Raw genomic sequence first — 16804 nt, 5'->3', positions numbered from 1 at the left:
TATCAAATAAGGCACAGGCAGGAAAAAAAGTTGCTTTCAATAGGAAAATTTGGCCAATAGCAGGTAATTGATGAGCGCATTGTGAGTGACGTGTCAAATAAGGCTACAAAAAGGCAATCTGGTATTTGTCTTTTTATACATTTAGAATGAAAATAAGTATCCCCTAGAAATCTATGAACATTGACATGATATGCCATCTTGAATCCTTTGAAGATGCCCAAGTTACCCTAGATGACCATAAACGTTCAACTATGCCCAACCCATGTATTAAATTCAGAGCATTCTGAAGCTTTACCATGGAGTTACACAATTTTTGATATTATATTCATTGCACGGAGGGAAAGCTATGAGGAATATGGGGGATACCTACTCAAATACAGTTTAATAAATGTAATTTGTACTTGAAACAGAATCAAAACTTAAAATGATGTGAGCCAAGCACAATGAAAAATGACAGATGGAAAAGTGTATCAGACATTTTTGAATCGATTGATTAATTGACTTACTGCATCATCCAATAAATACTAACTGAATACTCACCAAGTTTGGTATACTACATCCACTGGTGACTAAAACATATGGTCCATACTCTTACAGAATATACAATCCACTAGTCTTTGGATAGTATTTGTAACAACAGTATGAAAGTACATATCCATGAGGGAACTATATACTTTTTGACCACACATTTAGGTAAAAATAAAATAATCTTAGTATGAGCCCAGAGGTCACTCTTGAGTGGGTACTCCCTAAGTTGTCCCTTTGCCACTGTTTTACAACAAATGCTTACCTTGTTTTAAAGATAAAAAATATACACCAGATATATAAATACATTTTCATTTTTGTATGTTGATTTTCATTGCTATTTCATTGCAGAAGAAGAAATTTATTTTAGGGTAGAATTATATAAAATACATTGTAATTTTTATTTCTTGATTTTTTGAATAATCATGGATATCTAAACACATTTTCATATCAATCAAAAGAAAATTCCCAAGATTCTCTATGAATATCTGGTTCTATTGGTTCTTTCTTCCTCAGTCTTCTCCATATGATATTAACTACCTCTTATGTAAGAGTCAGCTTGATATGTCTATTTTACTTTATGAATTCTTACTGTTATATATATGGCTCCCAAACATTTGGTTACTTTTAATGTTAGATATTTTTTCAAACAGAATGCTGTGGCTCATATTTGCTATAGAAGTTGATCTAGTGCAATGGGTCAGACCAAGAGCAGTGACAAATGAGAGATAGAAGGTAGCTAGTCAGATAATTCCACCTCATTTATTCTTTGGGGTATTTCTCTGAGGTGAAAAATTTCTTTGTAAACTCTCCAGAGAAGTCCTGCAGGTCAAGCAAACATATCTGACAACAAGCTACAGTAAGTCTTTGGGCTTATTGAGAGAAAGTAGCCAGTGTCATAAAAATGCATTGCATTGCTTCTCCTATTTCCTTGCCTTGTTTCTCCTTTTTCTTCTCACCTTCATTTCTCTAGGCTTGCTTCTTCTAAATAAAGTATCATCTCTTCAGTCCTTGCCTCAGGCTCTACTTTATAGAGACTTGTCTAAAACCAGAAATGATTTTAGAAAACTAGATTTTAAAATTGTATTGCCCACTTGTCTATAAGCAGTTAGACCCATTGCTGGTAATAAGATGTTATGCATTGCCATCACTTAAGTTTTTACCTGTGGAAAATTGGGGAAGTGCATTTGGAGGGCAAAGCATTGGGAGACCAAAAGTTGTAGCCCTTAATTGATATGGGAACAATGTTGTTGTTCTCTTTTAATAAAGGTAGTAAAGTAGGATGGCTGTAAAGTAGAGGCCGTAATTTAAAAAAACAAACAAAAGGAGAAACAATTTCAACGTAAGGAAAAATATGAAAACTAGAAGGTTTCTATCAAAGCTTTTAAACAATCAATCTTCTCTCCTGCAGTCTTAGGGTTCAATCGTGATGAAAGTCAGACCCAGGAACTGGTTATAAGGGTTACTGAGCTACAAAAGGGATAGGTGTATAGTCTCAGAAGGTGTCCTATGGCAAAGCCAGGGCCTTGATAGTATAAGAGTAGAAGCATGAGACCTGGGGTGGTAACATTTGAGTAAACAAATCTCGCAAAATTCTCTTGGCCAGTAAAAGCAGCACCTTCACCTTTTCCAGAGGAAACTAGCCTCCCTTTTCCTGAAGACCTTGCGATTATTTCATCTGGAGCAGGTACCTTATAAAGTGACTGTCTTAAAACTCACCTGTACCACTTCTCATTACCTCTTGGCTAATAATCAGAGTGAGGACTCAGCACAGCCCTGATGGAAGAGTACAAGCCTAGCTCTGAAAAGAAAAATTCTTAAGCCAAAGCAATTCCAGGATTTGTCTAATGTATATCAGGAATAACAAGGAACAGTGATTTGCTGGAATGTACAGATCTCTATGTCTCACATTTAATGCCACCAGACAGCATCCAGCGCAGGAAGACAGAATGACCTGTGCTGAGGATGTCAGCTAGATTCTTTCCTCAGTATCCCAGTGCTTGTGCAATTAATAGATAGGCCATGGTGGCAGATTTGCAGGTTATGTGTGGGCTCAACAACATAAACTCTCCCTCACCAAGACTGATCCAATTATCATCCCTGCTAAATGCAAATCTGCTAGAAGCAAATACCAAGGAACTATTCCTTAGAGAGACCAGGCGGCTACATGATAGCAGAACATCATATCAAAAGCCTTCTACTTTGGAGGAAGAAATCATTTATGGTTGACTGGAATTGACACTCCAGATAGTGGTTTGACCTTCCTTCCTGTAGAGCTGTTCCCATCAGTGCCTTCTGACAGCTTATAAAAAGTCTTATCCATTGGTGTGAGGCCAACACAACATTGCTTCTGATGAAGGGACCCATTCTGTAGCAAAGGAAGTGTGACAGTGGGCTCGTGATTATGGATTTATGGTCTTACTATGTACCCTATCACATAGGGACAGCCAGCTTGGTAAAAGAGTGAACACTCAGCTAAGACACTGGCAGTGGGAAAAGGCTTGCAGGGTGGGATACTTTTCTTCAAGATGTATCATATACCTTGAACTCAGAGTATTTTATCCTGTTTAAACTACATGGCTCTGAAAAATGAGTGAAAGTGAAAGTGGCCACCCCAACTCTCGTGTTCCATGGTCCACCTGTGGAACTGGGGCTTCCACTCCCTTAACCTTGGCCTCTACCAGGTTACAGAACCTAGTTCTGTGGTGGGGGCAACTCTCTCCCAGGGAATAAAGTAGGGTTCTACTAAGCTGGGTATTGTAACTACCACTGAATCACTCTGGACTCCTCACTTGTTAATAGACCAGTAGGTTAAGGAGGGCATTACTGTACAGGCTACAGGAAATTAGCGTGTCTGTCACTACCAGGAGAAAGGGTGACTGCTACACTAAGCAGGCAGGCCTGGAATCGAGAGGAATCACTGAGTAGCTCTTCATACTTCCATGACTGGTAATGACAATGGTCAACTATAGCAAGCATGCTTGAATAAGAATAGAGTACTTAGTTACTATCTCTTAGGTGTTAAAATCTGGGTTACCCCACTAAGCAAGTAATCTAGACCAGCTAACATGTTAGATGAAAGTGAGGGGAATTTAGGCTGGGCAGTTGATAAAGGAGCGGCATATCAAATTTGCCCTCTAGACAAACTACAGCAGTAGGGCTGTATCTTGTTTCACAGGCTCTCTTGCTTTAGTGTTTCAGGATATCACAACTGGCCGCCATATTGAATGTGAATTACTGGGCTTTCAGAGGAGTGAGAACACTTTCATTAAAAAAACAAACAAAAACAAAACATGTGTATTACAGTCCTGGAGCTCCTTAGGACAGGAGAGGACAAATGGATCTGAGTGATGCAAGAGGTTGTTAGTACTCAGATGAAATTTTCCTTTGGAGCTCAGTGTTTTTCTGGATACATTCACCAGTCCCATTTGAACTTTGTTAATCCATTCCTGTGGTTTTGTTGCTTTCACCAGATCCTTGTGAATCCACCCCAGATGCTCCCAGCAAGCTCACACTGTAACTGGCTATAAGCAGGGACAGAACCTAAGTCTTTCTTATTTGTTCTCACTAATAATCAGTACCCTAACTCAAGTCACTAACTCATAAATATATAACCTTGGTCTTGAGGAAACTGAAACTAAAACAGTGCACAAGGAATAATAACAGAACACTCATTTGGCTGGTGGTGCATCACTAGACATTTTATTAATCAATTACTAAGTGTCAGACACTGAATTATATGTACATATACAGTAAGGCATAGATTCCTCACTTAAGAAGGTAATAGTTTAATAAAAATGATGAGAAAAATAATGGCCATATAAGCGAAACAAATTCACAGCCTCTAACAGAGTAGAGAACAAAGCAACTTTGGAATTTCTCAGGGTCTCAGGAAAGGCCACAGAGGAGAGCTGTTTGCAACACCAGCAGCTGTACATTTTCATTTCTTTGTTGGAGGTTTGAGAGATGACATGGAAATCCTGGGATAGACAGAAAGTTCCTACTGGTTTAAGTGTTCCATTAGAACATGCTGTTATACTTTGGAGTGTTATGGGATCCTTCTGTTCCTTCAAGTAAAAACGTCTACTTTGTGCGTGCTCCCATGGGGACATTTATTGAAATCTGAGGCAGATGTGTTGTCTCATCAAGTTGTGTGCTGGGGTGAGCTGGGGAAAGCTGAGTCCAGCGGCTCTCTAGATAGTGGTGAGTTGAAGAGACCTTCACATCCCCAGTTTTGAATCATAATTAGTACCAATTTCTCATAGCCATTTCAGACCATTTCAGATTTCATTGTGTGGTCATCAGCCTGGAGCTTTTTTCCTTGCTAAGCCTGAAGTTTACATGAAACTAAACAAGACAAAAATTACAGGAAGAAGTGTGGTACCGAGTATATTTTTCATAGAGATAAGAAAAATAATTTTGGCTATTTCTTGACAAAGTTTTCTAGTTTCTAGTTAGACACTTATGAATGCATTTGAAAGTTTACTTTTATTTCTCCTCAAACTCCTATTTCATCATCATATACATTAGATGATTAATTGTTATTGTTTCAGTCCTAGCCTTGCCTAGCCAACTCTTTGAGAGGATGAAGGAATCTCATGGAATTGGAGGAGATTAAATTAAGACAAGATGGAAATCTGCTCCTGGCTGTTTCGGAAAGCTTATGACTGCAGGAAAGCCATCAGGATATTAGTGCCTGCTTTGAGGCCAGGTGGCTGTCAGTGAAACAGGAGGTCTCATTTCAGGTTTGCAGTATCTGGTAGGCACAATTCTAATTCTCTTCCCTGTGTAATAGACCCCCCTTTGAATGTGAGTAGAATCTGTGGAAGTGATGAGATATCCATCCCATGACTGTGTTATTGATTGTATGGTAAAAGGAGGTTATCTGGGTGGATCTAATATAATTACGTGGACCATTAAAAAGCAGAGTTTTCTGTGGCTGGTATCAGAAGATCTCAGAGAGAGTACAAGTATGAGAGAGAGTCCATGACCTGCTACTGGCTTGAGGGAGCCATGTGATGAGAAGTGTGGGTGGCTTCTCAAGCTAACAGCTAACAAGGAATGGGGACATCAGTCCTACAATCGGAGAGAATTGAATTCTGCTTGTAACAGGTATGAGCTTGAAAGCATTCCTTGAGATCCAGATGAAAACCCAGATGGCTAATATCTTAATTTCAGCCTAAGCAGAGAATCCAGCTATACAGTACTAGATATCTGCCCTACGGAGCTGTGAGATGATGAGTGGGTATTTTGTTCAGCTGCTAAATACAATAGGCTTTTTTTTTTTTTTTTTTTTTTTTTTGCCAGCAGTAGAAAACTAATACAAGATCCAAGGGTAGAAATAGTTTGAACTGCAGATTTACAGTTAAATATGGGTTCATCCTGAGCATCATTTCTTATATGATTTTGGGCCTAATTACAGATGTTTGTGTCATCATCTGTAAAAGGGATAGAATAATACCCACCTGACTCCTGGGAGTGTTACCGCAATTAAATGAGATACAGCTTGTATGATGTCCAGCACACAATAAGTGTTATTTCCCATTCCCCAATAAGACTGACCATGGCAATCCATTCAGGAGAGACAGAAAAAGCCTGTGATAGACACTGATTTGCAGGAGTTGGAACTATATATATCTTTGAAGGGGAGTAGGATGGAGCTCAAGAAAGTGACATTTAAGTACAAGTGAGGGAAGCACGTGATGCTTCTGATAGTTTGGAGCCAGAATAGAACCCAAGGTTCTCGGGTCACTACGAGAGACTTAGTGACTCAAAGCCAGGAGCCACATTCTCACGTATTCTGGTCTAGATACGACTGAAAAATCTATAGACTGGCAGTGGGCCAACCTGTGACCCTAGGAAAAAGTCTTTCCATTCATTTATTTACTCTTTCATTCACCAAATATTAATTGAGAACTTGTACATATGATAATTGTGCAGTGTACATATGAATTATAGCAATGAATGAAACGGATGAAAATTTCTGCCCTTGCAGAGTTACATTTTAATGGAGAGATGCAGGCTAGACAATATAGTTTGTCTGATGGTGATGAGCATGGTGGAGAAAAATAAGTCCAAAAAGGTGGATAAGCAGTGTAAGAAAAGAAGCCCCTCGGACCACAGATTTAAAGAGGGTACTTAATGTATGTCTCACAAAGGAGGAGCCATGAAGCAAAGAGCCAGGGAGTGAGCCAGATGACTATCAGGGAAAAGAGAAATCTGACTCCGCACGAAGGAGGAAGGGGCTGAAGATTGGATGGCCATGTCATGGACTGCCGTGCAGCTTAAGACATTTCTGCAAGGCTGTCAGAGAGTCCTTGAGCCAAAGTCAGGCATCAGAGGAGTCTTATTTAGTGGACTGAATGTGTCTGCTTTAGTGTTCCTGCTATACTCAGCCACTGACTAAGAGTAGAGATTGTGTGAAACAGGGCCTTGGTGCAAACATAGAGGTAAATTTCAGAGTATGGCAGTTGGGGTCTTGGTCAGTTATGCTGTCTGTAGTTGGAGGTCACCAGATGCATTCTTGCAGTCATCATAAGGATTTTTTTTTCCTATAAAAGGGGAGAGGGAAATATTGTGATAAATGGAAGAAAATGTGTTCTCTTTATAAGATGGGAAAATGTACATATCTATATGATTATGAAAATTGATGACATAGGAAATAAAGTGGAGAAGTGTTGGAGCTATTTTCTGGGTAGGTGACAGGAAATGGGACCGAGTGTAAATGTGGGGGGGTTGAAGCCTATAGGGGACATGAAGAGTTGATGCATCAAAACAAAAGCTGAAGAAGACATAGGTGAATATATTTTCTGATGCCTCTTTTTTCTGAGGGAAATAGCAAGTAAGGTCTTTAGCTGAGAGGAAGCATGAGAGTAGGGGTGGTGTTTTGGGGAGAGACAGAAAGGTACAGAATAGTCACAGAGTAGGAGAAAGTGAAATTAGCAGGATTACCAAGCAGTTTTAAAGTCTGCTTGAGTTTAGTGATCATGAATCTAAAATAAGACCATCAGCAGAGCCCTGGCTTTTCTGTAATCAGTTCTGCTGTGAGGATGTTGGAGAGTAGACAGAGTTACATTTAACTGGGGTTGATATTGAAAGTAAATTTAAAAATTTCCAATTTATATTGTATGGAATTATATTTTTGTGAGTAACTTTTCACTGCATTACATTGGTCAGAAAATATGGTCTGTATAATGACAATTCTTTGAAATATATAATGTATAATATATATAATGTGTAATATATAATATGTAATGATAATTCTTTGAAATTGTCTGAGATTGCTGACATGGATACAAGACTGATAGAGATAGATGATAGATAGATACTAAATCAAGTTTGTAGATCAAGTTTATTAGTTGCATTGTTCAAACTTTCTATATCTTTTCTGATTTTTGTGCTTAATTTTTCACAGATAATTGTGTTAAAATATTCTGTTAGGTCATAGGTTTATCTGTTTCTACCCAAAGTTTCACTTTTTTTTTTTGCTTTATATTATTTTGAGGTCATCCTAAGTCCATATAGATTTAGGATCATTAAAATTACAGGGTAATTAAAACTTTTACTGTTATGTAGTAACCTTTTCTATTTTAAAAAATGCTTTTGGCTTTCATGTCAATTTTATTTAATTTTGACATAACAGGTATAAATTTCTTTTGGATAGTATTTGCCTGACAAATCTTTTTCCTTCTATTTTATTTCAACCTTTCAGTGCCCTTATGCTTTACTTATATCACTTATAAATAAAAAGTATTAATATTTTTAAAAATCCAATCTGACAAAATTTTCTTTTACTTGGAGATTTTAATCCATTCATATTTATTATAATTACTGGTATATTTGCATTTTTAGCATTTTTTGTTCTTTTTGTTAATTTTACTTCTATTTATTTGTCTTCTCTTTTTTTTTGCTTTCTTTTGGATAGACTTTAAAAAAAAATTCTTACCATTTTCCTCCTGCTGATTTTGAAGTGATATACTTGTTTTTATTATTTTTTATGGTCAACTTGAAGTTTAACCTTGAAGTTATTTTATGCTTAAGAAAGTTTGAATTATATAAATATTTTTGCCCTTCTCCTGAATAATATAAGCATCTTAAAATACTCTAATTCTAATGATTTACCCCTTGGCTTTCATGGTGTCTTTTATAATGTTTTAGTTTTGACTAGTCTTATTTTAAATCTTATATATGAGGTCTTTGGGAGTCTGTTTTTGCTGTGAGTGTTTTCTTTTGACCCTCACTCATGGCGGTTTTGCTTTGTGATTTGTGTGCTTTATGCTAAGTGTGATTTGCACATTTTTTGTGGAATTATGTTGACTGGGGCTTTATATTCAGTACTTCCATGGGACCAGGATTAAGGGTATATTTTTCAGGAGAGGAATTGTGTTGCTCATTTTAAGTGCTGAGAAGTGGTCTTAACCTAGAACAGCTTTAAATTAAATTCTTAGGTTGTGACTTTAGGATTGATGATACTGTTGACACAGGCGACAGTTCACATGGGAGATATTTTTTCTCCAAGGCTAAAAGAATTAACTTTCCATGTGGGGCACTTTCCTTTTTCTCTCTTTTAGTTCACATTTTTTATTAATAAAATAGTGATTTGGGAATCTCAGCTCTTTACAGGGTCTCTATTTTTACTCTCCACCTTGCACTGGCCCTAGGTCTCATAATCTCACTCTGGACAGATAGTAGGTTGTAATAAATATTTGGGTCTATAAATATACAAAGGGCAGTTACCTTTTAAATGTTTGCTTACAGTCTAAATTCATGCTCCTACTTTATATCTCATCATTAAGAATTTTACTTATGGTCTTGTAATCTCAGTTCTGCATTTATAAATACCCTTTTCTTATTTATTATTCCTAGGCGTTTTACAGTGAGAGAATTGATAGGATTTCCAGTGTACCGTATTTACAGAACAAAGTCACAAATTTTGTTTCTTGAATTTACTTTTAAACCCTAGAAAATAATCACTTTCATACAGAATTTCAAAACATATTACAGTAGATTACACATTATTTTCAGTAATTTCCTCTGTAACTTTAAGACGTTTGTCTCCATTTCATTTCTAATTTTATATGTTTTGTTTTCTCCCACTTATTTTTTCTTAGAAAAACTGGCTGATTTATTCTATTTATTTCTTCAAGGGAACCCATCTTGGTTTTATTCAGCAATTATACTGTTCAGTTTATTTTCAAAATCTTATTTAAGTATATAATTAATATATCTTAACTTACTTAAATTATGTAAATTTTTGTTTTAGTATATCTTTGGCAGAGTTAAATGGATTTTAATATTAGTGTTTTTATTTTGTAATTTTAACAGATATTTCTAGGTATTTTCTTGATACCCTCCTTTTTGGAATACAAATTAAGAGACCATGTCTGCATTTATAAATGAATTTTATATGCCTCTTTGTTAACAGTTTTTATATTGTTTCACTTACACCAGAAAAAGTAGTATATAATAGCTTTATTTTCTGAGTTTCATGGAGGCTTTTAAAATTTTCTAATATATGATCATTATCAAAACTATCCTATAAGTCCTTAAAAAGAAAGTTTATTTTATATTTACAGATGATAAGGTTTGATTTAACACTCATGCTCTCATGAGCTCTCTCCTCTCTCTACATGCAGATATATTTCTCTAGCTTTGCTTATACATACCTATTATTTCACATTACTTATTATATTGAGTGCTCTATGCCTATAATTTTTTTTAGCTATTTAGCTTGCATTTCCATGAATTTTGCTTCATACTCTTTGGTTCTATTTATTTCAGTGCTTTAAAAGTCATTACAGCTATAGTCCCATATGTTGTATTTTTAGTAAACTTTTTTGTTTACAACATTTAATCAATTTTACCTTGATTTCAAGTCTGATCATAATAATATTACCAGCAATAATAATATAAAAACAACAGTGTATCCTTTTTTTTTTAAAACTCTGGCTTTTCCCCTGCCCTTCCTTTTTATCAATTTTTGAAGATGTTTTGTTTTAGGCATATCAATTCTTATTTTGATTTAATATAAACATTTTTTAAGAAGAATTTAATTATTTTATTATAATTATTAATTATTGTTTTAACAAAACTATTACAGTCTTAACATATGACTTTTATAGTTTCTGTTATTTAAAACATATGTCCTTGTTTTTTCTTTTTAAAAAAATCTTTAGCTATAATTTGAGAATTTTGTCTTTGTTCTTCTAATCTAGAGATTTAAAAGGTATCCAGTTTGCTTTTAGCTCCATTCTTAGTTATGTTTATAATTTTAAGTAACTTGCTCACATTTTTATTTAATAATATACTGTCTTTGAGAACAGAATTCTATCTATTGACTCTGCTATAAAAAAGAACAATCATGTAGTTTCATTGTCATCAATTTCTGCTCTTTTACTCTATCTTTTGTTTGTATTTATATGACCTGGAAAACCTTTCTGTTATGTTTTATTTATTGTTATTTTCATATTTATATATTTTTAAATTTTCAAGTAACAATTTTGCAATTACACCTGTCATTATTTAGACTTGATTTTAGGCTGCATGGGTTCGTATTCATTGCCAGTCTTTTTGTATTAAATTTCCCCACTGTTGACTATTTTGATGTCTTTCTCCTTTGGATAAAATACATCTTTAAGTAGGTCTTTAAGGAAAGGCATATTAAAAATATATCTCCAGAAACTTTATTAATTAGAATATTAAATTTATTTTGAATTTTATTAAGAATCCACAAAATAGTGGCTTAAATAAGATGGAAGTTTATTTCTTTTTTTTTTTTTTCCTGTAAATCGTAACAGTTATATAATACAGCGTAATAAATTAACATAAGCATTGTTGGTAGTCATGCTTGTACATATCATCTCATTTAATCTTCACAAAAGCCCCTTAGGTGGAATTTAGCATTCCCTATTCTAGAAACAGAAAAGTGCAGCTCAAAGGGCAAAAGCATCTGGCTCAATGCTAGTAAGTGACAGGCTTGGGAGTTGAAGTCAGCATTACCTACTTCTTATGTTATCCTCACTTCAGCATCCTGCCTCTGAGAAATTAGGTGGCAAAGTAGAGGTAAGGAAAAAGTGCTATAGTGACAGAGCTGAACAATTGGCAACTGATGAATTCTTCCTGGGAAGAATCTTCCAAGGAAGCATCAGACAGCAGGTGTTATTGGAGAACAGCCTTGAATAACTGATACAAGTTTTCCAAGTGAGTGGGGTGGGGCGTGGTGGGGGGAAGCATTCTAGACTTGAGAAAACATGGGCAAAAGATACGCAAGCTTTTGTTCCTTACAGGATTTAATCAAAACTTTCTATTTCATTTCCAGACATGAAATAGGTGCATAAGAAGGGCTTATTGGCTTGACTTTATTAAAGTCGTTCTCTTTGTTCCATGTAGCAGACATGCTACTTGCCTCTCTAATATTTCCCTACCCTTTCTTCTTAGTAAGATAACCCTGGCTAATCTGGAGGCAACAATGTGCCCAGCTAAAAGGCTATGGTTCCCAGTCTACCTTACAGCTGGAGGAGATACACAGAATTTGTTGGGAGGACTTCTGGGAAAGTCCCTAAGAGATGGGTAGATAGCTGATCTGTCCCTTTTTGCCCTTTATGTTCTTATTCCTGCTTAGCCTCATATATTTATAGTCATGGGTCCAGTGGCTGTTTGAGAGTATGGGTCACTTGTGAGGATGGATACCACAAGGTAGTTACAATAAAATTGAAAGGCAGAAGGAGCCTGGGTCCCTGATGATAGTATGAGGCCACCATACCCATCCTGAATGCCTATTTTAAGATATGTTTTATGTGAAAAATACACTTATCTTGTTTATGCCACTGTTACTTCTAATTTTGTGCTACTAGCAGCCAAATACAATTCTCAACTCATATATTCCAAGTCCAGCGTTCATTCCAGGAATGTAGGTGACTGGGGCACTTATAAATAATCATGGCTAGAAATAACTATTTGGAAAATGCACAGAAACACTGAGAGAATCTCCCAGCTGGACCCCATTCCCAAGGTGGATCTCAAAGACAATTTTACACCAGCCGTATAAGCTGGAGGGATTCCAGGAGCCTTTCAGGAAGAGAAAGTGGCTGCTGTGGCTGCTGGTACTGCCATGGTTTAGTGGAAACTGAAAGGCTGGAATGATGACCTTTCAAGAAGAACAAATGTTATTAAATAATGGATTTTGTCCCACCTCCTGCAGCAGTCAAGAGCAAAAGGATGAAAAGGGAATCCTATTCTTCTATTAATAACTCCTCAGTCAGCTTCATGCTGACAAAGCAGAACGCAACTGTAAGATTAGCAATTTTGCCTGCAAATTAGCCCCCTTGCAAAGCCATAAAAAGAGAACAGGAATTAAGAAAAATTCTATTAATGGAGTCAAGGATGGAAAAACCAAGAGTGACAGAGCATAAATACCCAGACAACTGCAACTTATTTTAAGGAGGATATTACCCAGGTTTTAAATAGCTGCTCATAGCTGTGTATGAGGAAGGTGTTAATTTATAGTGCTTGGATCAGTGGCCTTTCTTAATGGCTCCTTGGAGCAAATCTGTCAGAACTTGAAGAGCACAAGGTTTAGGTTGATGTTAATAAAAACCACCCCTTACACCCCTATCTGAGATACTACTTTTCCACTCCAGAATGGCAATGAAGTAAGTGGAAAGAGGTTTAACCTCAGAGGCAGACAAAGTTAGATTTGAACCTGGCTCTATTCCTTCACTAGCCTGGGGAATGTCTTTTCATCATCCTGTGCTTCTATTTTATCTTCTATCAAAGCAGAGGGTGATTGTGCTTCATTGTGTTAAGAGCATCAAACTAAGTACCATGCAAAGAATTTGGTCCCTAGTAGGTTGTTAACAAATGCTAGTCCCTTTCTACTTTCTCTTCCTTATCAGAGGGCCAGGAACATTAAACCTTCTTGCAAACTTATGCAAAGCAGTTACATTTAGCTCTGGGAAATTCTCTCCATAAGAGGATCAGTTCCTACAGAGTTGCTGAACACATTTTCATAATTTATGACAGGTCTCAGGCAACAGGCTTCCATTTGCAATTTTATGAAAATGATAAATCAATATCCAATAGTGGGGGATAACCACAAGAAAGAAACTGAGACTCCTCTAACAATAAAAAAGGCAGGGGGCTCCATTTCCAACATGGAATATACACAGGAGACATTTGAAATTGGTACAGTTTGCTTCATTTGTAGGTTTGGTAGTTTCCACAGTCATCCAATGCTTCTTAAGCTCCAAGAGTCTGAGATGAGGAGTTTAGAGCTCTGTTGGAGGGCTCAGGTGAAGTCCTCTTAATCCCTCCTGCTTTCTTAGTTCAAGAGAGTATTTCATATATGAAACATATATTTTCACTCCTAGGTCTGAAAAATGGCAAAATATAGACAAAGCAATTAAATCCACAGTGCACATGGAGGGTGAACCCTGTTTGAAAGCAGATAAATCATTGAGAAAAACCTGAACAACACTTTAAGAAAATCTTTTTCTAATTGATGGCTGTAGCTTAAAAGCTGAGCAAATTTAGAAAATTCTACTGGTACTAGTGACACTAGCCAGACACCTCCCGATGTTATAATGTAATCACAGAAACATTCCCCTCCAAGTTCGTTGTATCTTAAGATCACAGGATCTGGTTTAGGTGTGACCCTTAGAAATAATTACTAACTCAGATTTCTCAACAACATCACCATTGTATGGAGATTCCTCAAAAAACTAAAAATAGACTTCCTGTTTGTTCCAACAATCCCACTCCTGGGCATATATCAGATAGGAGGGAACTCTAATTCAAAAAGATACATGCACCCCAATGTTCATAGCAGCACTATATACAATAACCAAGGCATGGAAGCAACCTAAATGTCCATTGACAGATGACTGGATGAAGAAGTTGGGGTATATTTATACAATGGAATGCTACTCAGCCATCAAAAAGAATAAAATCATGCTATTTGCAGCAACATGGATGGACCTACAGATTGTCATTCTAAATGAAGTAAGCCAGAAAGAGAAAGAAAAATGCCATATGATATCACTCATATGTGGAATCTAAAAAACAAACAAAAAAAGAGGACACTAGTGAACTGATCTGCAAAACAGAAACAGACTCACAGACATAGTAAACAATCTTATGGTTACCTAGAGAAAGGGAGTGGGAAGGGGTAGATTTGGGAGATTGAGATTTGCAACTGTTAGCCACTATCTATAACAATAGATAAAACCCCCGAATTTCTTCTGTATAGCGCAGGGAACTAGATTCAATATCTTGTAATAACCTTTAATGAAAAAGAGTATGAAAACGAAAATATGTATGTACATGCATGTCTGGGACATTGTGCTGTGCAGCAGAAATTGACATGTTATAACTGACTATACATTAATTAAAAATAAATAAATAAAACAAAAAATGAAAAAAGAAAACTGCCAAAGTTCATCAATGCATAGTTCTGAAGGCCAGAAGTTTGAAATCAAGTCATTGACAGGGCCATGCTTCCTCTGAAACCTGTAGGGGAGAATTCTTCCTTGCTCCAAGCTTCTTACTTCTGCATTAGTACAACCCCCTACAAGCATTCTTTGTACGTATAATGTTCTATACATATGTTTGTATTTCATATGCATGTTTGTATTGCCTTTGTCCCTGGCATCGTATTTTTTTTTTACTCTATGTAAACAATTCTCCTTAAAAAAATAAAGGAGGATCAAGTTGCAGCTAAGGACCTCAGCAGCGGGGCCATGTTCAGGACCATGAGCTGGACTCCTTCCAAGATTGGGCAGCGGTGGAGAGAGACCTTAAAAGGAAACATGGAAAACTCCAGCAGCTGGAAGAGCAGACCAAGAGGCTACAAAAGGACATGAAGAAGACTGCCAAGAATCACCCAATCACGTTCAAATCTGCTGTGAAGATGTTTTTAGACTTACGCTCGAATCCCCTCTGCCTGCAAGACCAGGACTTTCTGAACATGGTGACAACCCTGGACATAACCATGAAGTGGATGGACATACCCTCAACCAGGAAAAGGTGAACCAGATCCAGAAGACCATGACTGAAGCCTTAAAAAAGTTTGTCAGTGTCTTCCAGAGCCTCGACATGGTGGTGGAAAGGTGGTGGGAAGCAGGCTTCCCATATAGGAGGACCATGGGGGACTGCAGGCCAAGGCGGAGAAGCACGAGGGAAAGGACAAAACAGGGCCGGTGCTGCCCAAGCTTCGCCTGGCCCGAGAGGAGCTTTGGCCTGTGCAGGACAACCTTGATGCCAACAAAACAAAGCAAAACAAAACAGCTCCTGGAAGAGATGCTGTGGGTGTGCAGTGGCTGGCTGCACTCCTTCCAGCCCAGCTTTGTGAGCTCCTCACCTAAGTGCAAGCTGTGCACTGCTCTAAAATGCACGGTAACTTCGGAGGCTTGACCAGACATCTTGCCCAGCCTGGCCACCCCGTTGCAGTTTGGACAGCAAGAGTGGGGGAAAGAGACCAAACTGAGAGAGCTCAGAGCCTCTCTGTTGTGGCTGATGACTGAGCCCCTGGTCCCCTCAGAAGACTCCTGGGATACAAGGCAGCCTCTTTAGTCTTTATCCTTTTCAACTTTGGGCTCAGGCATCAGCCCAGCAGAAGGCCTGCCTCTGAGAGAAGTATGGTAGCTGGCAGGCTGGGGATAGAGGCCGCTCTCGCTTTACCTTGGCATGAGCTTGGCACCCAAGCAGGCTGCTGTCTCCTCACCCAGTAGCAAGGGCCGGCAGACACAACCTGGCCTGGGACCAGAGCAAGCTTCCAGCCTTCTGATGGCAAGGGCTTTGTCAACTCACTTGAGGTCTTTGTTTTGCTTACATGGTTGGAATCACATCTGCCTCCAAAAGACCCATCTTGGGAGTCCACCCATCCTTGCTTCCTTTCCATATCAGATACTTTTATTTTAATTTTAAAGGGGAGAGGCCCTGCCCTCCCATAATGTGTGAATCTGGGAAGTCAGCCTGCCCTAGGGAGTGAGACCCGTGGTCTTCCAGCTTTACCAAGTCCCTCACTCCAACCTCCGCATGACAAAGCCTGGTTTAGTCCACCTCTATGCCTTAGGTCAAGTTCAGGGAAGATCCTCAAGTTTCCTAGTTTCCCTAGGTAACCGGGATTCAACTCATATAAATATCCTACCACACACCATGTCACAGATGGGTTCACATCCTCAAAGCAAGAGCAGTGGGTTTATGCTGGCAGCTGGGCTAGGTCAGAGAGAACAGTACCCTGAGGCTGTTCTTCAGGGGGAAGGCTTCAGGAACAGGCTGCCAT

The 16804-nt window shown here is 37.7% G+C and overlaps 1 pseudogene; it reads left to right on the top strand.

Moving 5' to 3' along the window:
* Positions 1-16177, top strand: part of LOC105064989 (bridging integrator 3 pseudogene) — a 29106-nt pseudogene extending 12929 nt beyond the window's left edge.
* Positions 16178-16804: the final 627 nt, after the last annotated feature.

Source organism: Camelus bactrianus, chromosome 13, assembly GCF_048773025.1.
Source record: "Camelus bactrianus isolate YW-2024 breed Bactrian camel chromosome 13, ASM4877302v1, whole genome shotgun sequence".
Classification (NCBI taxonomy): domain Eukaryota; kingdom Metazoa; phylum Chordata; class Mammalia; order Artiodactyla; family Camelidae; genus Camelus; species Camelus bactrianus.
This window is presented reverse-complemented; position numbering and strand designations above follow the sequence as displayed.